Source organism: Gorilla gorilla, chromosome 21 (assembly GCF_029281585.2).
Source record: "Gorilla gorilla gorilla isolate KB3781 chromosome 21, NHGRI_mGorGor1-v2.1_pri, whole genome shotgun sequence".
Classification (NCBI taxonomy): domain Eukaryota; kingdom Metazoa; phylum Chordata; class Mammalia; order Primates; family Hominidae; genus Gorilla; species Gorilla gorilla.
The window spans coordinates 20,126,941-20,151,325 of record NC_073245.2 but is presented as its reverse complement, the minus strand read 5'-3'; the positions used below and the strand labels follow the sequence as shown (position 1 = coordinate 20,151,325).

The window sequence follows — 24,385 nt, the reverse complement described above, 5'->3', positions numbered from 1 at the left end:
TTGTAATCTCAGCTACTCAAGAGGCTGAGGTGGGAGGATCCCTTGAGTCCCAGAGTTCAAGCTCAGCCTGGGCAACATAGAGAGACATCATCTCCAAACAAACAAACAAAACAAAACAAAACAAAAACTTTACTGAAAAACCCAGAAATGTTTTTGGGAAAATAAACAGTATGGTTCTAAAATTTATATAGAAATGCAAGTAACCCAGAATAGCCAAAAAATCTTGAAAAAGAAGAACAAAGTTGGAAGAGTCACACTTCCGCATTTCCATACTTAATACAAAGGTATAGTAATAAAGACTTTACGACACCAACAGAAAAACAAATAAATGGGATCAGATTAAATGTCCAGAAGTAACCCTTTCATTTATGATTAATTTATTTTTGACAAGGGTGACAACAGAATTCAATGTGGAAAAAAATAGTATTTTTAACAAATGGTGCTGCAAGAATTGGATATCCACATGCAAAAAAATGGTGTATCTGTTTCTCACACCATATAGAAAAACTAACTTACCCGAAGTGATCTGTAGGTTCAATGCAATTCCTATCAAAATCTCACTGACATTTTTTTTCAGAAATAGAAAAATCCCTCTAAAATTCATGTAGAATCTCAAGGGATTCTAAATAACCAAAATGATATTGAAAAAAAGAATAAAGTTGCAGTTTCAGATTTCCTGATTTCAAAACTTACAATGAAGCTTCATAATCAAGGCAGTGTAGTATTGGCATAAAGTCAGACCAATGGAATAGAATAGAGGGTCCAGAAATAAACGCTTGCGTATAGTATGGTCAAATCATTTTTGACAAAGGCTCCAAGACCATTCAATGGGGAAAGGGCAGTATTTTCAACAAATGATGCTCAGAAAACTGCAAAATATGCAAAAGAATGAGGTTCATTTGCAAAAGAATGAGGTTGGCCCATTTCTTCATATCATAGAAAAAAATTAACTCAAAATTGATCAAAACTTTAAGAGCTAAAACTATAAAAATCTTAGCATAAAACATATGTGCAAATTTTTATGACCCTGGATCAGGCATTGAACACCAAAATACAAATGACAACAAATTATAAATCTGACTTCCTCAAAATAAAAAAAGTTAAATGTGTTTCTAAAGATACAATTTTACAAATGAAAAGGCAAAAAGCAAAAAGGAAAATAATATTTGCAGATCATATATCTGATAAAGGACTTCTATGCAGAATATTTAAAGGACCTTTACAACTCAATAAAAAGACAACACAACTTAAAAATGAGAAAAAAATTTAAGAATTATTTTTCTAAAGCAGATTACAAATGGCTAATAAACACATGAAAAATGCTTGACATGATCAGTCATTAGGGAAATGCAAATCAAAACCACAAGGAGATACTGCTTCACATCCCCAAGATATCTCTAATCTAAAAGATGAAAAATAGCAAGTGTTGGTAAAGATGTGGAGAATATATAACACTTATCTATTGTTGGTAAGGTATAAGATGGTGTAGCCACTTTGGAAACATTTTTGCAGTTCCTCAGAAACTTAAACACAGAGCTACCATATGATGCAGCAGTTCTACTTCTAGGCATAAACCCAAGAGAACTGAAAACACATATCCATCAAAAAAATCCTGTACATAAATGTTCATAGCAGCATTATGTCCAGTAGCCAAAAAAGTGGAAATACCAAAGGCACAGGCAACAAAAGAAAAAAAAAGTAAATTGGACTACATCAAAAATAAAAATCTCTAGGCATCAAAGGAAATAATTAATAGAGTGAAAAGACAACCCACAAAATGGAAGAAAATATTTGCAAATAGCATATCTGATAAAGAATTAATATACAGAATTCATAAAAAGCTATAATTCAACAACAACCACACAACCCATCTCAAAAATGGGCAAAGTATTGGAACTGATATTTTTCCTAAAAGATATACAAATGGCCAATACACACATGAAAAGATGTCCAATATCACTAATCATTGGAGAAATGCAAATCAAAACCCCAATGAGAAGCCACCTCACACCTCTTAGAATAGATACTAAGAAAAAAACCTGAAAATAACAAATATTGAAAGAATGTGGTGATATTGGAACTCCTGTGCATTGCTGGTGGCAGTGTAAAATGGTAGTTACTATAGAAAACAGTAAGATGTATCCTTGAAAAATTAAAAATAGATTTGCCATATAATCCAGCAATTCCACTTCTGGGTATATATCCAAAAGAATTGAAAGCAAGGTTTAGAAGAGGCAGTTGCCCACCGTGTTCATAGCAGTATTATTCGCAATAGCCAAAGGGGGAAACAACCCAAGTGTCCCTCGATGGAGGCATGGATATGTAAAATTCATATACATACAATGCAATATTTTCCACCTTAAAAAGGAAGAAAACTTGGACACATACTACAATGTGGATGAACCTTGAGGATACTATGCTAAGTGAAATAAGCAAGTCACATAAGCACAAATATTGTTTGATTTCACTTACGTGAACTACCTAGAGTAGTGAAATTCATAGGGACAGAAAGTAAAATGGTGGTTGTCAGGGTGAAGATGGAGAAAAGAGAAAGTTATTGTTCAATGGGCACAGCATTTAAGTTTTGCAAGATGAAAAGAGTTCTAGAGATGGATGGTGGTGATGGTTGCACAGCCATGTGAATGTACTCAATTCCATAGAACTCTACACTTAAACATTGTCAAGACAATTATTAAAGTAAATTATTATAGTACATTTTATATGTATTTTATCACAGTGAAAAAATACTGATGCCTGGGTAACCTTTCCAGAAATCCTCAGTTAATTGGATTGAAGTGAGTTCTGAACATGATTTGATAATTTAAAAATCAGGCCAGGTGCAGTTGTTAACACCTGTAATTCCAACAATTTGGAAGGCCGAACGGGAGGATTGCTTGAGTCTAGGAGTTTGAAACCAGCCTAGGGAACACAGTCAGATCCTGTCTCTACCAAAAATTTTTTTAAAAAAGTAGCCAAGTGTGGTGGCACATGCCTGTGGTCCCTGCTACCTGGGAGGCTGAGTGGGAGGACCGCTTGAGCTGGGGAGGTTGACGCTGGAGTGAACCATGACCTCCCCCCCCCCACCCAGCCCACTGCACTCCAGCTTGGGTGCCAGAGTGAGAAAAAATTATTTTTCAGGTGCATCTGGTATTTCAATCTATTCCTTGGGTCAACCATGAATAAACTGATAGGTGTTGCCTTGTTTGTTTCTTTCTGGTTCTTTCCATCCACTCAATGCTTTTTTTCTAATTCCTTTCTCCCTTCAAGAAGCCCTAGTGACCTAATCTGCTGCTGCAGATAGTTTCTACTAAGGATAGATTATCAGGTAACTAATTCATAGTAAGCATTTAGAGACTTCTCACCAAGCTAGAAAATCAGAGTAATTTTAAGAATTGAGTAAGGTGAGGTTTTACACACATTGCCAGGTCGTTAAAGAGATCCTGTGAGAAGAGATATTTCTGGTACAGGACAGCTGCAGGGTATGAAAAATATACTTTGGACATGAAGTCAGATTTATTTTTATTTATTTAATAAACACACATATAAAATGTTGTAAGTTGCAAGCATTCTAAACACTTTAGAGATTTAACGCCCTACAACTTTCTGATGTTTATACTATTATAATGCCCATTGAACAAATGAGTAAACTGAGGCACAGGGCAGTTAAATATCTTACCCAAGGACATTCAGCTAATAAGTGCCAGGACCCAGGCGCCAGCTCCAGAATACAAGTGCCCAAACATGACCTGTTATTCTGTTGAACCTTCTCAACTCTGCTGTAGGTTCTCATTCTTCCTCTGCTATGTCTGTACTGTGTGACTTTTTGAAAACCAATTAACTTCTCTGAGCTTGTTTTCTTATTTGTAAAATAGAACATTGTGTTTAGTTGGAATAGGATGTCATGCCACACACAGGGTCTAGCCAATCTTTTTCTTTCTTTCTTTTTTTTTTTTTTTTGAGATGGAGTCTCCCACTTGTCGCCCATGCTGGAGTCCAGTGCTATGATCTTGGCTCACTGCAACCTCCACTTCCTGGATTCAAGTGATTCTCCTGCCTCAGCCTCCTGAGTAGCTGGAATTACAGGCGCCCACCACCACACCGGGCAAATTTTTGTACTTTTAGTAGAGATGGGGTTTCACCATGTTGGCCAGGCTGGTCTCCAACTCCTGACCTCAGGTGATCCACCCGCCTTGGCCTCCCAAAGTGCTGGGATTACAGGCGTGAGCCAGTGCGCCCAACCAATCTCTTTCTAACTGATAGAGGCAACTTTTTATTTTTCTGCCATCTGTGTTTCCTGTTAAGCTGCATGTTAAGTTGTCGCAATCTATTTAAACCAGGAACCCCTAACTATGAGTGTCTTAAAAAGTCTGGGCTGAAGTAAATCTCCAAAATGTCTGCTGATTTCATGAATGAGGAAACTGAGGAAGAGGAGGAAATACAGGGCCAGCCTTCTAACCATCAGGCGGTTACTTTCCCCCACAGTATATGTTTGAGTAGTGAGCTTCTAGACAGAACCGAGCACTGCAGGCCTATTCTATGTTATTGAAGAATTGTGTCTATCCCAAGTCTCTGGGGTCAATTCCCACTTGTGTTATGACAGCAAATATAATATGTAAAAATTTCGTAATTTGGAAATTGGAAAATGACTGTCACAGGTGATTGGAAACAGAAGAGAGACAGGAAGTTGTGGCAAAAACTTGTGAGGGGGGCATCAAGCTTACAACATAGGGTGGCTTTGCAGACCAGGACCATTTTGCTTGCAAATTATAGAAACCAGACCACAATAACTTAGGGATAAAAGGAAATGTATTGGCGTATGCAGTTAAAAAATCTGGAATCAGATCTATAGTTTCAAGCAAGGCTGGATTTAGGTGCTCAAACAATGTCATCAGGAACTTATCTCTCATCATCTCTGTGTTGATTTCATTCTCAGATAGACTCAGCCAATTATCATCAACAGCAGAAAAGAACATGCCACTTTTCCAATCGTTCCAGCAAAATCCCTACTTTTTTTTATTGGTCAGACCTGGGTCATATATTCATTCCCAGAAGCCATGATAAGTCAACCTGACACACATCGACTAGGAGTGGGGAAGGAAACTCCTTTCAAGGAAAAATCAGAATGAGGCAAACAAGAAGGAAATGCATACGGAGCAAGCAAAAATACCAGGCCCTCATCCCAGAGAGCAGGGCCAATTGACAGGGGAAAGTATTGAGTGCTTGGGTGGGAGGTCAGAAACTCAGTAAGGTGCTGGGCCTTGAAGGGTTAATTCATCTACTACAGTAAATCTGGCTACACATGCTTTTCCAGTGGTATACTCCTGGTGCGATTCTTGCTGAACCTGTGCTTCTCAGATTCTGATTTAGTGGGTCTGGAATGGAGTTCAAAAGTCAACATTGCTAACAAACTCCCATGTGATGCTGATGTTGCTGGTTAGTGGACCACATCGTGCTAAAGCATTAACATAAATCATCTCTGGCTGTGGTGAGTTCTGGCATCTTAATTGCCCTGCCCTTGAATTGGTGAGAGGTTGGACGATTCCGTATGCCCCGTCTGTGTGCCCTTGGCAGGCTCCATCCTGCTATCATTCATCTGTCTCAGGGGTATTTGGGAATGAGAGGCAGCCTTTCTGCCAGAATTATGGGCTTCCTCATTTCTCTACCCCAGGACTGCATGGGTTTAAGGCACTGGACCAAAGGAGAGCCTTGGCATGGGGTTCTGGAAGGTTAGGTAGCTGGCCCAAGATCAGCATTTTATTTAATAAAAGAGTCAGAGATTATTCAGTTTCTTGCTGCTCACTTATTGCTCTTTGGCTATAGACTAAAGAGATTTGCCAAAGCCCAGATGACTGTAGTTGCAGGAGTGTGTCCTGCTGAGGCCAGCTTCAACCAGCAGAACGGCCAAGTGGACCCACAGGTTGATGAATCACACAAAATGGTTGTTGTGAGCTGCTGAATTTGGGGGAAATTTCAATACTGTGTTATTATGGCAATAGATTACTAAAAGACTATCTGTGTGGATTTGGGAATTTTTTTTTAACCTCTATAAGCCTCTGTTTTCTCTGTAAAATGAAGATAAACTCATGTATGGTTATTGTGAAGACTAAATGGAATAAGAAAGAGGAAAAACTTGACTTAGTATTCCAATAAATAGCAGAATTAGAAATACAGTTTTCCTGTATACAGCCAGTCTTCAAGAAGCCTCATAGAGAAAGAAAGTTTCTGGTAGATTTAAAAAGAGATGGTGTAAAAAAAGAAGAGAGAAGGGAATTTATTATTCCCTTTTGGTGTCAGGTGGTTTCACAGATCATCCAATATATTTTATAGAATTGTGTCTTCCCTACCAACTTATGTGGTAAGTTTTTCTATTCCCTTTTCATAGATGAGGAAACCAAGACACAAAAGCGAACTGATTTTGTTAACGTCAGATAGTCAATGGTAGAGGACCTGGGATTAAAAAAGCAAAAACACTAAAAAATGAAAAATAAATACAAAAGTTAGATCTTTCACTCTAAATACCTTGCTCTTTCCACTATTAAACCCCAACTCAAACCTTAATCACATTACAGCTTTTATTTAAATATTTTTATTCAGCGCTCCCACTACAGAGTAAGAAAATACATGTCTTAAACAAACCTTTCAAAGATTACTTTCCTTTTTCTATTTAACTTATCTTTTCTTTCCAGAACCAGTCTCTCTCTCCATCTCTTTGAATTTCTCCCTGACTTTCCAGCTACGTCTCTCTTCCTCTCTTCTCCCTGACTCTTTCTCTGTCTCTTTCTTTCTCTGCCTAACACAGGCTGTCTTCAGATCCTTGTAGTTAAAATTCAAGTGGAAGGCAAGTGACTCAGCAAGCTGGATGTTAATTTCTTTAGTTTATTTGTTCTTAAAGAAAAAAATTCTCTTGGCAGCACATCTAGAAAGAGAGAATTGAAAATTTTAAGGCTCTTGTAGGAAAAGCATCTTAGGTATACACAGTCTATATGGTATTTTTAAATTCAACCAGGCAGGAAAGGAGGCCCAAGCTCACAGCAGAGTTTAAATAAACCTCTTTACCGTTTGTGCTCACATGAACGAGCCATTTCTTCTTTCTATGTTTAGTGTCTGTAGGAAATCAGACCTAGGATTGCTTTTTTTTTTTTTTTTTTTCTTTGAGAGGGAGTCTTGCTCTATCACCCAGGTTGGACTGCAGTGGTGCGATCTCAGCTCACTGCAACCTCCGCTTCCCAGGTTCAAGCGATTCTTCTGCCTCAGCCTCCCAAGTAGCTGGGATTACAGGCACCCACCACCATGGCTGGCTAATTTTTGTATTTTTAGTAGAGATTGGGTTTCACCATGTTGGCCAGGCTGGTGTTGAACTCCTGACCTCATGTGATCCACCCACCTTGGCCTCCCAAAGTGCTGGGATTACAGGCGTGAGACAGCACGCCCAGCCCCTAGGATTGCTTTCGTCAAGTTTGATTCTTCACCTTTATCTGATTCTTGATTTGTACACATATAGCTTTTTCACTTTGTATTCATAGAAACAAAAGACTCAGAACCCTGTTGCCATTTGGTGCCATGTGACCTAGATTTGGATGAGGTATTGGTCAGCAAAGGCCATGTTATACTGCAGTAACAAACATCCTCATGCTCATAATGGCTTAATATAAGAAAAACTTATTTTTCCTCTTGCTATGTGTCCAGTGTAGATTAAAAGAGCCTTTCTTAATCGTACTCACTAGTGGTTATCTGCTGATGGAGATTCCAACTTGGGATTCCATGATTGTCAATGTAGAGAGAAAGGGGGAATGAATCAAGCACAGTTACTTAAATGCTTCTTCTGGAAGAGACATTCATTACTCTTACTCATGTTTAAGCCAAGTCATGTGGCCTTTTTTTACTTTAGGGAGTGGGGAAGTGAGTCCTCCCACACCCCTAGAGAAGGAGAGCCAGGGTTTTATAAACAGCTCTAATAACTAGCCCAGATGGTCTCCCTGAAGTCAGGTAGGGTCCTTGCTTCTCCTGGACCAATAATAAAATAGGATCCAGGCTGATTCATTTTTCTCTTAGGTGAACTAACTTCTTTTCTTGGAAAGAAACGATGTCATATCTTATTATGCAGCTTAGAAGGTTAACATGTACAAGAAATATCTGTGCATTGAAAAAGATAACACAAAATTTTATTCTTTAAAATGATATGTACTTGGAGATAATACCCTTAAAAATAAGCAATGTCCTTTTTTAGTTATTTCTTGCTTCTAATGTTACCTGGAAATAGTCTTACATTGCTCATGCTCTTGTTAGGAGTTATTAACTTTATTTTTATCCTATAATCCATAATTATCACTGAGCTCCAGGAAGTTGAAATTTTGTTCATATTGTAGATGTGAAATTTGGCTTTCCAAGGTGAACTGAACCTTCAAATATGTAAAATATATTTTAAGAAATTGCATGCATATGTTTAAATTTCAGCCAAATAAAAGTCCTCTTGTGATTTTCTAAAACATTTATCATATTTTCTACCAAATAGGATCGACAGAACTTGACTTAGAAAGCTGGCACACAGCTTCACGGAAGCAGCTTCTAGAGGAATGCTATCCAACATAACTTTCTGTGATGACAGAAATGTACTACAGCTGCCTTGTCCAATAAGGTGACTACTAGCCACATGTGGCCATTTAATGCTTAACATGTGGCTACTGCCACTGAGGAACTGCATTTTAAATTTTGTTGAGTTTTGATTAGTTTAAATTTGTATAGCCACACAGGCCAGTGCTAGTATATTGAATAGCACTGCTCTAGAAGTTGGGCTTTCAACTGATTTTATTATTGTTGAACTTTAAAAACCGAAAATGCATCCTTAACTGGAAATAAAGGAAGCCCACATGTGCATTCTTGGTCTGCTTGCTGAGAACCTGAAACTGCCACAGTGATGTTTTCTAATCTTGGGGTGTGAGCATCTTTGAATTCTAGCAACTTGCAGAATCACTTATTTGGGAGTAGACTTTGGGTTAGGCCATGCTGGGTAGCATTTTTGGACTGTGGGATGGGATAGAGGGCGAGCTAGAGACTGTCCTCAAGAAGAACTATTACATCAGTTGGTTTGGTGGCCCGATACCCTCTCCTGGTGAGATCTATGGGCTCCAGCAGGTCACCTGAGGTGGTCAAGGAGAGGATCCTGCCAGCTCATGCTGCAGGAGAACTGAGGTTTACAAACATACAATCATCCCATAACTTACTCCTGCTGTCATCATCCCCCATCACTGTGGGGATCAAGGTTGACAGTTTTACATCTCCTTCTATTATTTGCCTCCCACCTCAGTATGCCCTCTCCATCATTCTGTAAAATTACATTTGCTGTTTTAGCCAATTTTTCTAGAGTATAAAACAAACATAATTTCATCCCTCCCTCAAGTATACACTCAAAAGACAAACACTCACCCTACAAACCAGCTCTTCCCAATATAGATATTCGGGAGTGGACATTGACCATCATCATCATCATCACCAGGAGAAAAGGGTTGACAACGCTTCTTCTCTGATTTGTCCAGAGTTGCCAATCCTTCTTAGGTCTAATAGGTGCCAGCCTCTGTGCTAAGCCCTCAGGATACAAAAATGAATTACAAAGGTTTCCTTTTTCAGTGAGCTCCCAACCAAAAGCTGGAGATAGACATGTAAACAGTTGACTCGTGATAACACATAATAGTAGCGTGAGGTGTTTGAAAACAAAGGATAGGGAGTGACAAAATAAAATATTTAGAATGAGATTAATATTCCCCCTAGTTACTTTGAATTTAGAGAAAGAAATATTTCCAGGGCCAGGCTTGTTGGCTCATGCCTGTAATCCCAGCACTTTTGGAGGCTACGGTGGGAAGATTGCTTTAGGCTAGGAGTTTGAGACCAGCCTGGGCAACACAGAAAGACCCTTTCTCTAAAACAAAAAGAAATATTCCCAAAAATGTTTATGGTAGAGATGGTATTCATACTCGCCAATCCTGATGCTTCTTTCTGGTCTCACAGGCTACGTTACCCAGCCTCATTTTTTGTTTTTTCTTTGAGATAGGGTCTCACTTTGTCACTCAGGCTAGAGTGCAGTGGCGTGATCTCGGCTCACTGCAGCCTCAACCTCCCAGCTCAAGCTATCTTCCCACTTCAGCCTCCCAACTAGCTGAGACTACAGGCATGTGCCACTATGCCCAGCTAATTTTTAATTTATTTTTTTTTTTGTAGCGACGAGGTCTCCCTATGTTGCCCAGGCTGATCTTGAATTCCTAGGCTCAAGAGACCCTCCTGGCTCAGCCTCCCAAAGTGCTGAGATTACAAGCATGAGCCACCACACCCAGCCACTAGCCTCATTGTCATTTAGGCAGAGGCCATGTGACAAGGTTCTGGGCAAAGTATCTGGTCAAATCGACATGCCTCCCATAAAAACCTCCTGTTTTGTTCTTCATGTTCTCTTCTCTTACAGGAGCCATGGAAGCCAAATGCTGAGGATGGTGGCATCATAGGATGAATGGAGCTGGGTTCTTGAAACACTGCCTGGAGGAAAGACAGCAAAAATGCCTCATGAATCCAACTGGACTGTTAGGTGAGAAATAAACTTTAATTGTGTTAAACTACTATAATCTGGGGGCCGTTTGTTGTAACAGCTAGAATCAATTACCGTTACTAATATATTGTTCAAATGGTTTCAGTTGGGTTATCAGATATAGTCATTTTAATCTCCATATTTTACCAAAGAAGAAATGAAGTAACTTGCCTAAATTCATACAGCTAGTTTTTGGAAGTTCTAGGACCAGAACCCAGTCTCCCAATTTGCAGCCAAAGCTCAGCTCTGCAATGCCAAACTTGCCTCTATTGATCTATAAATAATTTTCAACAACTTTTGTATGACTGCTGGTAAAACAGAAATATGTAGATTGAATTTTATGGAAAATAAAAGTTGTCTTTATGGGGAAGAGAACAAGGTAACACTGAGGTTTACCAAAAGTGATTTATTTTGATATTAGCATATTTAGGTTGCTTATAAAGTGCTGAATTTAAAACATGGCTGGATTTATCTATCAGGACAATTTTAGGTTTATCATTAGGACAATGCCTTGTTATGTTGTGTGGTTTTGTTATTCTATGCCAGGTATATAAATTTATCCTTCGCTGGGAGGTTGGAACTATTTGGATACAACATATGGGTTCATCAATTACTGAGAAGAGTAGACTAACTTTTTCAAGACTCAGTATCATCAGATTGAGCTCTAAGTTTCTTAGTCCATGGACTTAATCCATAACATCCATATTTTCTAGAATAAAGTGGGACAAAAGAACCTAGAGTAATTCAATTGCTATGGCAAATGCTGTTGCTGGTATGATCTACAGCCATTCTTCCCTTCCATCATAGATATCGGAATCTTGATACATTTGGGTGGAACCAGCCTAGCCCGGGTGATGATGAATGGTGATGAACGTAAATCAGGAGTGGCAATCTTGGTCTCCCTTGCAAATGATAGTAGTGGGAGTGGAACCAAATTCTGGCCAATGAAATGTAACTAGATATCCACAGAAGGCTTCAGGAAACTATTTTCCTCTTTTCTGAGTGGAAAGTATGAAGAAGAGCCATTATTGTCTATCCCTACCTTCCTGCATCTGGATTTAATTGGGTGAGGTTATGACTCTTGGAGTGGCAGCAGCAGTTCAAGGAGGGGGAAACACCTGTCTGGGTTGGAGCATTCTGTTCTTCGCATCCCTTTACAACACTCCGTCCCTCAAGAGCACAATTGCTTGTTTTTCAAGTCATGGGAATTGAGCAATTAAAGACTGGGCTTTGTATAGGAACTATAGGGTTCATGTCCCCACTCCACTTCTCTGACAAATTGGCCTGGTTACCATACTGTCTCTCTACTCTGAGTATGAGTAATACAAATAATGCCTGCCCTCAAATTTCTTATTTGTAAAACTAGGATAATAAAAATCTACTTGACAGTGTTATTGGAAGACTTAGATTAGTTTATTAAACTAATGTTTACTGAGTGCCTACCATGGGCCAAAAATTGTGGAAAGCACTTATGATGCTAAGTGAACAAAGTAGACATGGTATCCTGCCCTCATGAGATTTCAAATCTAGTAGAAAAGACAGGCAAGAAAACACATATTGTTAAGTAAATACACCAAGAATCAGCAATTGTAATATTTTCAATGAACTGAATAGGATGGGACAATGGAGAAAAATGGTGGGACAGGAAGACCACTTTAGACAGGGTGGCCAGAAAAGACCTTCAAAAGGTGGTGAGACTTAATCTGGGATAAGAAAGAGGTAAAGGAAGACGCCAGGCAAAGAGCAAGAAGCAAGGAAAGAGATTTTTGTAGCAGATTAAAGAGCAAGAGCAGAAGCCTTCAGATGAGGAAGAGCTTGGCTATTTCAGGAGAAGCAAGAAAGCAAACATGGGCTGGGCATGGTGGCTCACACCTGAAATCTTAGCACTTTAGGAGGCTGAGGTGGGTGGATCACCTGAGGTCAGGAGTTCGAGACCAGCCTGGTCAAAATGGTGAAACCCCCTCTCTACACGTAATTATAAAAATTAGCTGGGCATGGAGGCATGCTCCTGGTGTCCCAACTACACAGGAGGGAGGCTGAGGCAGGAGAATTGCTTGAATCTGTGAGGCAGAGGTTGCAGTGAACTGGGATTGCACCACTGCACTCCAACCTGGGTGACAGGGTAAGACACTGTCTCAGAAAAAAAAAAAAAAATTGGGCAAATGTGGCTGGAATGTAGTGAGTCAAAGAGTGAGAGTGGTGGGAAGAAAGACTGGAGAGAAGGAAAGGAAATAGGTCATGGAGGGTCTCATGGGCCATGATACCCAGCTTGGATTTGATTCTAAGCATGATGAGAAGTTTCTGAATGGTTTAAGCAGGGAACTGACATGATCTTCTAGGATTTTTAAACCAAAACTAGCTTTTGTGTAAAAAAGGTTTGGAGAGGTTCGGAAGGGATCAGACAGGAGGCTACTGTAGTGCTGTTGGCATAAGACACGAGCAGCTTAGACTGGCAGAAATGATGTGAGTGGAGTGGACAGAACTAAATGGATTAAGAAAAATTCAGAAATTAGAATCAGCAGGACTTTCTGATGGATTGAATGTGGAAAGTGAAGGAAAGGAAGAATTCAATGGTATCGTCCAGAGTTTTGGCTTGAAGAACTGGACAGATAAGGGGGCCACTTTTCAAAAGGAAAACATTGAAGAGGTTTTTAGATGGGGTAAACATCAAATTTGGTATAGATTTTTTTAATGGCTATGAGATGTCTACATGGAAGTGTAGATTGGTGTTGAATACGTGTCTACACATATGTCTAAGCTGGTATATCAGTTAGCTATTGCTGTGTAACAAACCACACCAAAAGTCAGCAGTTTAAAACAATAACTATTTTGTTACCCTATGAGATTGCAGGTTGTTTATTTAGCTGGGTTAAGCTGGGGGTACTCATTTAGTCTTGCTTGAGTTACCTCATGCATCAGTAGTCAGCTGCAAGTTGGTTAGATGGCTTTGCTTCCAGGGGTTGGTTGATTGTCAGTGAGTGTAATGTTCCATGCGGTTTTTCATTCTTTAGTGGGCTGCCTTGGGTTTGATCATATGGTAGACGGAGGGCTCCAAGAGTAAGCACAGGCTTAAAGTTGGTAATGCAGTTGGTATTCCCCAACCTTCTATTGGCCAAAGAAAGTTATAGAGCCAGTTCAGATTCACTGGGTAATGAAATAGATTCCACCTCTTGATGTGAGTTGTTGCGATGTGACTTTGCAACAGCTCATGTCAAGATATGAGAGGGATATAGAAAGGCCATTAATTGGGGCCGTAAATGCAATTAATTGGCTGTAGTACGGGTTATAACTCAAGAGTCTTTAGCTTATAGGTGTTATTTAAAGCCATGGGACCAATTGAACTCGGCCAGAGAGAGGTTTAGATGAAGAATAGTTGAGTTCTAGGAAACTTAAGCATTTTGTCAATAATTGATTAAATAATTTGTCAGTGAGGTTGGTGACAGCAAAAAGACTTAGAAGCAAAGGCCAGTGATATAGAAGATAAAATAGGAATCAAAAGCATGTGGAGCAGAGATTTGTGTGTATTAATGTTTAATAAACTGAGTCTGATATAGTTCATATTCATTTACTCAGGGTGTCCTCATTTCAGGGCACTTAGCTACCACTATGTTAGAAAAAATGTGTGGTATAAACTACAGTCCTACTATCTGGCCATGTAGAATATATCATTGAGTTGGAGAGACAGCCTCATGCTTACATAAAGTTAATAACAAGGTAGGACAACTATACAGGTGTTTCTCAAGAGCCCATCAGTGAGACTTTTTAAATAAGATAACCCTTTTGCTGGTTACATGAGTGTTTTAAGTTTGTGAAAATTCATCAGATCACATAGTTATTACTTGTGTGTTCTTCTATGTCAGTGTTATACTGCAATAAAAATTTTAAAACACACACACATAGCCTTACTCCTCTGGATTGTTGATGCCTCAAAGTGGTTTAGTTTGATTAAATGTGCTAAATGTCTTTTCATTAGAACTTACTTTTATTATTTTCATTTGCATATATGTGTGATATAGTCATATATATTTCAGAGCCAAAATTTAGAAAAAGAGGCTTCAAAATAAAACAAATTCCTTCTCTTAGTAAGCAATTTAATCATGATTGATTTTTAAAATTTTTAATAGTTTTGAAAAATATTTATTATCTTTGTCTTCTATCCCAGCTTAAATGAATCTCCAATATGTAAAAGGAATTTAATTTTCTGCCTTAGCATGCATTGTCCATTTAACATAGAGCAAAATAAAATTCAAACAAGAGAAACTGCTTTTTGTTATAAATGTACGCTAATAAAAGGTATAGAAGCCTCTTTTGAATAAGAAGACTCAAGAACAAAATTGGAACAGTTAGAAAGAAAAGAAGACCTTGCAGAAATTTTTTAGAAGGCCAAATCAGATAGGGGTTTGCTTAGAAAACTGGCATAGGGACAAATTGGCTGGGTCAAAAGAAAAGCAGCTTTTAGAGAATTGGCTATGGAAACAATCAAAGCATCAAAAGTTGGTAAGAATAATTTAAGATGCTGGGGAGGAGGGAGGGCAAGACAGCTCAGATCCTCAGGAGGTTTGCATCATGTTCTGTGAAAAGTTGAAATAGAAGCAAGCCCTCTTAAAACTAATGCAACTAAAAAATTATTATTAACTGTGTGTCAATGGCCTGTGAGCATAGTCAATGGCTGAACTCTCATAGAGCTGGCTGACTTGCAAAGCACTTAGAAATGATGAGATACAAGGACATTTAATTCAGATGAAAAAACTGAGGCCCAGGGAGACTAAATAATTAGCCAAAGGCCATCTGACTAATAAATGTTTGAAACACTAGCGCTAACAATGAAGACATACAGAACTGGACTGAGTTAAGACCTTAAGGTTTCAACAGAGGCCTGCCCTGTTTCTGTGGGTAAACCATGCAAAATATTGACGTTGTAAAGGATGAAGCTGGTGTGGATGTTTTTTTTTCATATTGGTCAAGGCCAGTGACAGCAGCAGTGAGAGTGCCAGAAGTGCTCTACAACAGGTAGGATGGAGACTGATTTCTGTAAGAGTGAATACAGCAGTTTAGAATCAAATGGCCACAGATTCTCAGATACTCCTTTCACTGAGAGCTTGGGGGTCTATATCTCCTCCCCTGGATCTGGGTAGGCTTGTGACTGCTATCTGAATAATGGATTGGGGATTGGAGGTCAAGGAGAGAAGCCAGGGCACCAGTTAAGAGACTGTTGCTGCCACATAGGATGATGACAACTTGAACCCTAACCCTAACCCAAACCCTAACCCTAACCTCTTTTCTGGAGGTTAAGTGAAGACAAAGTTTCTAAATATATTTTGGAGGCAGAATGAACGGGACTTGGTGATAAAATGGATGTGGGATGGTATGCCTTGAGCAACTAAGTAGTGTCAATTTCCCCAGATAGGAAAAGCTAGGCATAGAATGCCAAAGTTCTATTTTAGCCATGTTCCATTTGGGGTGACGATAAAATATCCTAATTTCTGTTTGGGGTTGGAAGTCAAGTGGGAAATTGGATTTACAAACCTAGGGCCAAAGAAAGAGTTCTGAGGTAGACATATAATTTTTCTTATTAAACAAAAATCAGTTTTTAAAACTTGAATTATTCTTTTGACACAGCTACTTTGACTGTGGTCTTAAATCCTGTAACTTTTGATGTCCTTTTGGGCTTCCCAATCACTTCAGCTCCAGGCTTATTCCTGTAACACCGGTGTCATCTTTCTCCATCTTCGCTTTGGTGTCTATGAATATTTTTTTCAGCCCTCTTCTCTTCTTATGAAGTAAAGCAAAGGCTGACCAGATTTCTGGACTCTTAGCAGCAGCATCAGAAAAAAAAAAAAGGTCAAGATCTGGAGCTTAAATGGCTCCATACCATATATTTGTAACTTCACAGCAGCCCCCAGAGTTAAAGAAAAATATTGGAGGTCCTAAGTCTGAGAAAAAATTGGTGCTCCATCATTAGTTTGCCTATGAAATTCTGTAACTCGACATGGCTGATTACATCCATTTTTTTTTTTCGGTCTAGCATGAAGGGATGCCTACCTTTCCAGATCTAATAACTTCCCACGGGACTGTAATGATGGTTAGTCCCTTACACCCAAATCCCCACTATTCCTCTTTCAGAATTGCCGTTATTTTCCCATTAGGTCATTTCTATTCCTGGAGCTTGTTATCCTGACCCCATTAAGTCATAGCTTTGGAAAGACACACTTATTTAATTCCTGTCCTCAGAAATCATTCCCATTATTTCTTTATTTCATTGATTCTTGCTCTGCAGTATTTGTAATTGGTTCTTGTCATAGGAAGTCAAGAGGCTGAAAAGAGTAGAAAGGATGCTTTTCTCCAAGATATGACATATGCCTACCTGTATAGAACTGTTGTTTTCGATTTCTGCTCTTAGGAATCTAACTGGGAAATGCCCCACCAATACCCTGCTGAAGTATAATGGGGAAGGGGGAGGGCAGTTCATTAGTGTCAACAATTTTGTCAGAGTGGAAATTAGCATCTCTCGCAAATGGATATGATCACAGACTTAGGCACAGATCAGTCTGGGTATATAATGCTAGTCTGACTTAGCAGCTTGCTATCTGACCTTGAGCACAACCATTTAATATTTCTGTAAAATGTTCCCCTCATCTAAACTTTTGCACTTCTAGCTCATCTTTACCCTTCAAATCTCAACTCAAATGTCTTTCCTCTGAGAGGCCTTCTCTGCCTGCCCTCCCATATAAAGAAACTAGCTCCATTTCTGGGTAATTATTCTCTCTTTTATTACTTTATTTCCTTCCTTCTACTTATGATAATTATCTGAAATTGTCTTATTTACAATGTTTGCTTATGTGCTTATTTCTGATTCAACTGCTACTTTATCCCTAGCTCAGGATAGGTGCTCAGTTAATTAATGAAATGTCTGTGCAAGGCCAAAATCGCTAGCCAGTCTGGTGAGAAGACTCAATCCAAATGATTATTTGCTATCCTCTGCTTGGCACTGTCCACTGGAAATATAATGCAAACCACTTATGTAACTTTAAATGTTCTAATCATCACATCAGAAAAGTCAAAAGAAACAGGACAAATTAGTTTTATATTGTATTCTACTTTACACAATATATCAACATATTTCAACATGAAAGTTATTAACATAAAAATGATCAATGACTTTATTTACATTCTCTTTTTTATAGTATATTTTTTGAAATCTTGTATGTATTTGTTACATGTAGCACATTTTAATTTGAATGTTAAATTTTAATTCGGAATACTCGATCTGTGTTTAGATTTTGTAAGATTTATAGTTGAAAAAGGAAATTCACATACCCAAATTGTTCCAAATACATTTAAACATTTTTCAATACTCTAATCAAGCAGTAGGTTTTAAATTTAAGTTTAAATGAATTTAGATGAGATAAAATTAAAAGTTCAGCTCCTAGTTACAATAGACACATTTGGAGTGCTTAATAGCCACATGTGGCCAGTGGCTACCATACTGCAATTCTAGATCTTGCCAAACATTTCTCATCATGTTGTCTTGTGGAAACATGTTCTTACAATCAGGTTATGTTATTCCAAAAGGAAGAAGAGAAAGGAACTTGCATGCATTAAATGGAGGTATACAGCGGGCACTTTGGTAAATGTTTTTTAAACAACCCTTGTAATGAATCTATGAGGCAAGTTTCATCATACTCATTTTATACATTGGGAAACTGAAGGTTGAGAGAGAGTTTGCTGCAGGCCCATAATGTCCCTCTTCCACTCCAGCGGTTTTTGGCTGAGAAGCCAGTGAGCAAAGGGAAGCTCACTCTCAGCTTTCTACCCGATCCTCCCGACATCTTCCCAAGCACTACCCTGACCATCTGAGAGCACACCTGGCTTCTTCTCCTCAGGTAGAGGCAACGCAAAGTAGGCCTTCTGCTTCTCACTCTTGCAGAACCTGGGGTTGACTGGCCACAGGTGAGGCCCTCTTGCCTAAGGAACAGAACTAACATCCTTCTCCCCCTTTAAAGGGCTGAGAGAGTGCTGCCTTATCTCAGAGCCAGAGTGTAGAAAATTGAGATCTTTCCCCATGGTTCTATGGGAAAGCCTCTGGGTTGGGATGGCCTCTGGGGATATGGAAACAAATTGGGCTGCAATCAGTTAAAATCTGCTGCAGTATTTAACGTAGACAATGCTCCTTCTATCCTTTGAAAAAAATAGTATATTTATTTGTATTTTTATTTCATTTATTAATTTTATTTTTTTTGAGACAGAGTCTCACCCTGTTACCCAGGCTGGAGTGCAGTGGTGTGATCTCAGCTCACTGTAACCTTTGCCTCCCAGTTTCAAAAGATTCTCCTGCCTCAGCCTCCCACCTGAGTAGCTGGGATTACAGGCATGCCACCATGCCCGGCTAATTTTTGTATTTTTAGTAGAGAGAGAGTTTCGCCATGTTGGCCAGACTGGTCTCAAACTCCTGACCTCAGGTGATCCACCCGCCTCGGCCTCCCAAAGTGCTGGGATTACAGGTGTGAGCCACTGTGCCTGGCCAATTGTATATTTAAAACAAGTTTGAAGTGCCCAGTCATAATCTATCTTTACGCACTCAGTTTCTCAAAAGGGTTTGGGGGGGAAATAATTTTGATGACTTTATATGTCTAAGATTACCACTTGAACTTCAATATCCCCTTTCCCTTCTTCTTTTTTTTTTTTTTTTTTTTTTTTTGAGACGGAGTCTTGCTTTGTCGTCCAGGCTGGAGTGCAGTGGCGCGATCTCGGCTCACTGCAAGCTCCACCTCCCGGGTTCACACCATTCTCCTGCCTCAGCCTCCCGAGTAGCTGGGACTACAGGCGCCCACTACCACGCCCGGCTAATTTTTTGCATTTTTAGTAGAGACGGGGTTTCACCGTGTTAGCCAGGATGGTCTCGATCTCCTGACCTCGTGATCCGCCCGCCTCGGCCTCCCAAAGTGCTGGGATTACAGGCGTGAGCCACCGCGCCCGGCCCCCCTTTCCCTTCTTCTTTGGTGGCAGAACACCTTATTTTTAGCCTGGCACATACATCTCCCCTGAGAACAAGAACAACATTTCTCAGCTTTCCTTGCAGCTAGGTGTGGTCATATGACTAAATTGGGCTAATGCAGTGTATGAGGAAGTGTTGTGTGAGGCTGATGAGCAATTTCCTTAGAAAATGAGCCTTTACCCTTCTTTACTTCCTTCCTCTACTGTGCAGGCTGGAATGCAGGTTTGATGTCTGGAGTTTCAGCAGCCATTTTGAGCCATAAAGTGAAGGCCATGAGCAACAAAATAAAAGAAGCTCATATTCTTGGCACCATGGAGTGCTAAATCTGCCCTGCACTATTTAAATTTAAATTTTTCTTATGTGAGAGGAATATAAACTTTTATTTCTTTAAGTCACTCTTTGTATTGTCTATCATAGGCATCTGCACCCAAATCAAATTCTAACTGAAACACACACACTTCTGAAGTAGAAGACAGTTATGGAAGTGAGTGTTCTGCAACTGAAATGGCCCAATTAATTAGGTTACACATGGAGATGAGAGGTATGAGGCCTCACTTAGTCTGCTCATTATTAAAATGTATCTGATCTCTAGGCCCATCATCCATATTTATTCATGATGTAAGAAATTTGCATTAGATTCTTAGATTAAATATTAGGCCAGATATAGAGACTACAACATTTTCCACATCTTGTTCATTTTACCATTTTTTATCTATTGATACATATTTATTTTTAAATTTCGTTTTGTTTCACTTTTACCTATATTTTTTGATTCAATATTTCTTTTGTATCTTTTCTTTTCTTTTTTGAGACAGGCTGTCACTCTGTCACCCAGGCTGGAATGCAGTGGCACAATCATGGCTCATTGCTGCCTCGACCTCCTGGTTCAAGCCATCCTCCCACCTCAGCCTCCTGAGTAGCTAGGACTACAGGCATATGCCACCATGCCTGGTTAATTTTAATTTTTTGTAGAGATGGGAGTCTTACTATGTTACCCAGGCTGGTATTGAACTCCTGGGCTCAAGCCATCCTTCCACCTTGGTCTTTCAAAGTCCTGGGATTACAGGAATGAACCATCATGCCCAGCCTGGTTCAACATTTCCACATTAGACTTTCCAATGTTATTTTTCACAGACACAGAGAGAGAATCATTACCAAGTGGAGTATTTTTCTGGTTAGGGCAGAATGGCACAAGGGTTGAACAAGGAAGAAGACAAGGTTGGCTTTCTGGGCTGTCAGAAAGTTATGCTTGTAATGTTGGCATCATTACCCAAGTATGGTTAATAATGTGCAAAGGACACATGCAAAAAGTACATGTGCAGGAAAAAGACAGAAAGGAAGTGCCCAAATTGAGAGCAGTTGTTATTCTCTGGAGAATGGAATAGAACTCACACTATTATTTCTCATCTTATATACTTTTGGATTATTTGTTGTGTTTTTATCCTTAGAATCAGCATTTTTTATTCTATAATTTGAGAAATAGAAATTAGTCAAGAGGTGCATAGTCAAGAGGTGGTAGTGATTCTAAAGTCACAGAAAGCATGGGAATGTTCAGCTGTGCCTCTGTCCGAAAGCCATTCACAGACCTAAGACCACATTCTGGAAAACCTTAGCTCCTGCTTGGATCTGCCCTTGTGTCTTCCAGGAGAGTTTCCTCTTTCCTGCTGAATCAATACAGGAGAGTCGTTTCTGGGTAAGTAGTAGGAGGGCAGTGAAATGCTGGGCCAGGCTGAGGGTTACCTGCAGACTGGGTCAACACAGACTCCAACCTAAGTATCTACCCAGGTGCTGATTGCATGACTGTGCTTTCATTTTGTCATCACACTGTTTGCTGAGTTCCCTGAAATACCCCAATTCCTCTTACTCCAGACATTTTGCTATTCTTCCTCCCAGGAATCTATTTCTCTGTCCAGCTTCATGGTCATTGGCTTGTTATTGTAGATGATTGCATTAAAGGTCACAGATTTCCATGCCTCCATTTACCCACAGCTTTGGTTAGTGACCTTCCACACTGGTTCTGGGCTTGGCTGAGATGTGTTTAGCTAGGGAGACAGTAGCCAACTCATTGAAAAAAGTGGCTCAAAAAAGGGCATGAACATTTTGGCTTTCTCTCTTTCCCTTGGATCCTTGCCACAATCTAGAGAACAGGCTTGAGCTGGCCTGCTGGAAGGATGTGAAAGATACATGGAGCAGAGCCAAGTCATCCAAGCCAAGGCCACCCTGAACCAGGAACTGAGAGCTAATTCAGCAGCTGAGAGTGGATGCCAGAACAAGCCCTGCCAAGATCAGCCAAGACCAATCCAGATTTGCAGAACTTCCTAGTAGAAATGTAAGCTCATGAGAAATAACAAATGGTTGTTGTTTTGTGTCACTACGTTTTGGGATAGTTTGTTACATAGTAACAGCTAATTGATTCAGTTGCACATTCCTTTCCTCATCTGCCTTCCTCCTTCCACCTTACCACAAACACATCAGCCCATTTCTAAACAACTGCCTCATTTCCAATTCTCATAGCTTCCTTGGTCACATCTTCAAATACTTCCAATAGCTTGCATTCCACCCATAAGCCTGCAGAAGAGAGAGAGAGATTAAAAAAAGAAATATACTGAGGATCCTAGTGGTGGCCTATTTCATATGAGAGGGGCAAGGATTAAACTCTCCGTCTGCCCTGGGACACAACTGAGGCAGGCAAATGCTACGTTATACTGGGCCAACTGACTGGTTTTTAAGATGACTGTTCTTTCACCTACAGAGCCTTCATTCTCTCCCTTTTCTTGCTTACTTCACCACTAACACCATAGATTTTAGTCAATCTCTTCAAAGCCAGAAAGCACATAATTAAAGGGCAAACCCGTAACGTTCTATTCATAATTTAGAGAAGGAGGAATAAAAAGAAGGAAAGCAAAATATTTAAGTTAATATAGTTAGAGGCTCTGTATATTGGCTCGATGCTGGTGGACACATGGGAAACTCATATTGTGGCCAACAGGAAAATTATGAATCACCATCCCATTGATTCAGAACTGTGTCGTATGAACAGGTGATTACAAGTTCCAGCTCTGCCATTTAACACCTATGTGACTGTATCAGTTTTCTCTGTGTAACAAACCTCTCCCAAATTTTGTGGCTCAAAACAATCATTCACTCATAATTGTTCATGAATCTATGGATCAGTTAAGGGTTCTGCTGATTCAGGTTGAGCTTGCCTGATCTTGGTGGGGTTTGGTCATGCATCTGTGGTCAGCTGGAGGTTTGGCTGGTGCTGATTGATTTCATGTAGTGACATGAGAATGATTGGATTCTCTCTCCACATGGTCACGCATCACTTAACACGCTAGCCTAGGTTTATTCACTCAATGGTCATGGTGTTCCAGAGTATGCAAGAGAAGAAATCCTAGTGCATAAGCACTTTCCAGGCCTCTGCTGGCATCACACTTGCTCTGTCCTATTGGCTGAAGCAAGTCACATGGCCAAGCCCAGCATCAGCAGGGAAATGTACTACCAATAGATAGATTCAGAGAGGCAGGAAAAATATTGGGGCCATTATGGCATTGATTCACCACAGTGATGTTACATAAATCTTTTGGTTTCTCTGAGCCTCAGTTTCTACCTCCAAAAAGTGGATATAGTAATATTAGCCTGTTGTGGGTTATTATGTTCCCCAAAAGATATGTAGATGTTCTAACCCCTGGTAGTTATGAATGTGACCTTATTTGGGAATAGTACCTTTGCAGGTGCAATCAAATTAAGATGAGGTCATTAGTATGTGCTCTCATCTAATGTGAATGGTGTTGTTATAAGAAGAAGAAAACATCACATGAAGATAAAGACCCACAGGGAGAATGCTATGCGATGACTGAGGCAGAGATTGGCATAGCACAGCTACAAGCTTGTGAATGCCAAAAATTGATGGCCACCGTTAGGAACGAGGAACAGGCAAGGATGGATTCTACCCAGAGTTTCAGAAAACATGGTCCTGTGAACACCTTGATCTCAGACTACTAGTCTCCAGAACTGTGATACTATATTTAAGCCACCCAGTTTGTATTACCTTGTTATGGCAGGCCTAGTAAACTTAAACAGAGCCCAACTCATCTGGCAAAGCTTTTATCAAGGTTGAGTAAGAACAGTTACTGCTGATGGACGGACTCTAGTCCTACAAATGGTTATTCTGAGATAATGGAAAGCTTATAGTTTCCTATTTGTAGGAGGCTGTTCAGGCAGGGTGGAGGTTATGTAGTTGCTGGAGCATCAGATCAGCCTCAGATCTCTGGTGTTAGAGTCCCTGGGATTTCCAAGGGAGGAAAATGCCAGCATTGCTTGTCCTCCTGTCAGCTTCCCTCCTGGTTTGTAGTGTTACCGGGGCTCCTGACAGATCTGCCTCCACCAATCCCTGAGCTTGAAATGCCTGCAGGGCCTGGGATTTTCCCCTTTGCTAAAGGAGAAGCCCCAAGATCTGGTAGCTGGCCTTGCTCCCATGCAGCTCTAGCTCTGGGAGCATTTCAGGAAGGCAGAGCCTAATTTAATCTTCCTTATCTTGTGATTTCAATACTTCAATACTGTGTCCTCCATTTATACTTTCTTATTACGCAGGGAACATGGTTCCAGACATTGCTAGAGGCAGTAGTAGTTGTTGTTGCAGGCAAACACAGGCAGGGAAAAGCTTGCCCTGTGGGCTGCGCGAAGTCTCACATCTCCCTGGGCATTGGATGAGGCTAAGTACATGAAAGGGCTCCCAGAATGCACCACTGGATTTCTCCCAGAATGCCCCCTGTTGCCTTCCCTAATTTGGCTCACCCTATTCACTTTGACTTGAGAAG

The 24,385-nt window shown here is 39.9% G+C and overlaps 1 long non-coding RNA gene across 5 annotated transcripts in view; it reads left to right on the top strand.

The window, feature by feature from the left end:
- Nucleotides 1–24,385, top strand: part of LOC129529122 (uncharacterized) — a 201,153-nt gene that overhangs the window by 12,177 nt on the left and 164,591 nt on the right. For 3 of the 5 annotated variants that reach the window (XR_008674541.2, XR_008674538.2, XR_008674539.2), the window contains exon 2: nucleotides 10,451–10,570. This is a non-coding gene — a long non-coding RNA (uncharacterized lncRNA). Of the gene's footprint in view, nucleotides 1–8,512; nucleotides 8,636–10,450; nucleotides 10,571–24,385 lie in introns of all 5 variants that reach the window. The other 2 variants (XR_008674540.2, XR_010132283.1) reach the window with 1 other exon arrangement.